This window comes from Rhinopithecus bieti, unplaced genomic scaffold, assembly GCF_001698545.2.
Source record: "Rhinopithecus bieti isolate Rb0 unplaced genomic scaffold, ASM169854v2 scaffold_7884, whole genome shotgun sequence".
In the NCBI taxonomy this organism is placed as follows: Eukaryota; Metazoa; Chordata; class Mammalia; order Primates; family Cercopithecidae; genus Rhinopithecus; species Rhinopithecus bieti.
In genome coordinates, this window is record NW_016806331.1 from 681,420 (window position 1) to 683,847 (window position 2,428).

Consider the following 2,428-nt stretch of genomic DNA (forward strand, 5'->3'; position numbering starts at 1 on the left):
ATTTTTTTTTTTTTTTTTTTTTTTTTGAGATGGAGTCTCACTCTGTCACCCAGGCTGGAGTGCAGTGGTGCGATCTTGGCTCACTGCAATGTCTGCTTCCCAGGTTCAAGTTATTCTCCAACCTCAGCCTCCTGAGTAGCTGGGATTACAGGCACGCACCACCATGCCTAGCTAATTTTTGTATTTTTAGTAGAGATGAGGTTTCACCATGTTGGCCAGGCTGGTCTTGAACTCCTGACCTCAGGTGATCCACCCACCTCGTCCTCCCAAAGTGCTGGGATTACAGGCATGAGCCACGGCGCCTGGCCCTTTGTTTCATTTTCAAATTTGAGTTGTGATTGTAGGGCTCTGATTCCCCAAACCTCTTAAACCTTCACAACTTAAAACCAAGTGTCCATCTCATGTGCTCCTCCTCCCCCAGCAGCCAGAGCCTCCCTTCCTCCTGGCCACACTCTGTGGTGCAACCCTCTCAGCATGGTTTCCCCTGTCAGTGGGACAAGCTCTGGAGGCAGGGTCTGTGTCTTGCTCTCCTGGAGTGGCCTGAATCTCCTCAAGTCCTAGCCCAAAACGTGATTCGCAGTCTTGGCTTAAGGTAATCCTAATGCTTCTAGAATGTTCTTCACATGCCTGGCACTTTGCTAACTCCCACCTAAGTTATCCCATTCCATCCTTTCAGCCAGTTTATCAGGTGAGCACTACTATTCCCGCTATTTTATAGATGAGGACGCTGAAGCACAGAGAGGGTAAGAAACTTGCTCAGTGACACACAGTTGGTAAGGGGGAACTGGGTTTGAATTCACACCTTCAGGCCCTAGTGTCAGTGTTCTGGACCTACACCCAGCAGTGCCTCTGACATGATGAACGGATGAGATGTTCAGTGAGGAGGGAGAGCAGGCACCGGAAGGCTGTATCGACTATCACCCAGTAATAGCAGCCTTGCTGAGTAGCAGTCGGTCTAGAAATCAGTTCCATTTGAAGACTCCTAATTGTTTGGGCTTTTCTGGGTGATGTTAACCTTCTTGGTAAAACTGAACCCCGAGTTTTCTGGCCTGGTTGCCATTCCCTGGCAGGTGCCATGTGTTTGCACCTTTGTGCCTTTTCACATGCCTCGGCTTCTCCTTGGAAACCCTGTTCTTATGACCGTTTCCTTCTGCAACTGAAACTTGCTACTTGTCATTCTAGACTTAGCTCCAGTTTCGCCAATTCTGTGGCTCCATTCTTAGCCTTCGCATCCCTTCTCCTCTCCTTGGTCTCTCAGGCATGTCTCCTACCTGAGTTAAAATTCTTCCCACTAGTCTCAAGTGTAAATTAGTTCAACCATTATGGAAGACAGTGTGGCGATTCCTCAAGGATCTAGAACTAGAATTACCATTTGATCCAGCCATCCCATTACTGGGTATATACCCAAAGGATTATAAATCATGCTGCTATAAAGACACATGCACACGTATGTTTATTGCAGCACTATTCACAATAGCAAAGAGCTGGAACCAACCCAGATGCCCATCAATGACAGACTGGATTAAGTCTACCCCTCTTCCAGAAAGTTTGTGAATAACCCACCCCTTATTTAGCATATAATTAAGAGTGGGTATAAATAGAGCCAGCCAGCAACCCACAAGTGCTATTCTGGGCCCCTCTGCCTGTGGGATAGCCCTGCTCTGCCAGTGAAGCAGCCATCTTGCTGTTCACGATGCTCTATAAACTTGCTTTCTTTCACTGTTGACTTGCTCTTGAATTCTTTCCTGAATGAAGCCAAGAACCAACCCAGGCTGAGCCCCCGTTTTGGGGTTTGCCTGCATCACCTGCAGTGGAGACGGTTGGTTGTTTACCAAAATCATTTCTCCCTTCTCTGTGGACACACAGCTAGACTACATTTCCCATCCAACATGGCAGGTGGGCATGGCCTGATGACTGGGTTGTCCAACAGAACACAGAAAGTGGATACAAGAGAACAGCAGAAAGTGACGCCTGCAGCCACAGAGGTGTGCTCCCAATCTCCTTCTTTTCTGAGTGCTGGGGGTGCCCGTCACAGCGAGGCCCAAGGGCTGTGATGGAGGCATAGGATGGAAGGCGGCTGGTTCCTGAATTACTTCAAGGAGAGGCACCATCGGCTGAGCAGGAACCCCTGCCTGGGATAGTTGCAAGAACAAGAAGTCAGCTCCTTTTGTGCCAGAACCAGTAGGCATGCTGAGGTCCAGCCCTGCAGTTGGTGATGTGGTAACAGAAATGAGCTTTGTGCTTCTATTCCAGGGGCAACTGCAGGCAGTCAAGGCCCCCATCTGCAGCTGGTCTCTGCAGGCCAAGGGTTTCTGGTGAGGGGCCCTATGGAGTTTCTGGTGAGGGCCCCACAGAAACCAGAATCTCTTCCCTGCTGCTTATTTCAAATTCTGCTCGGTTGTCCCTTGTTGGCCAGGCAGGTAATCCT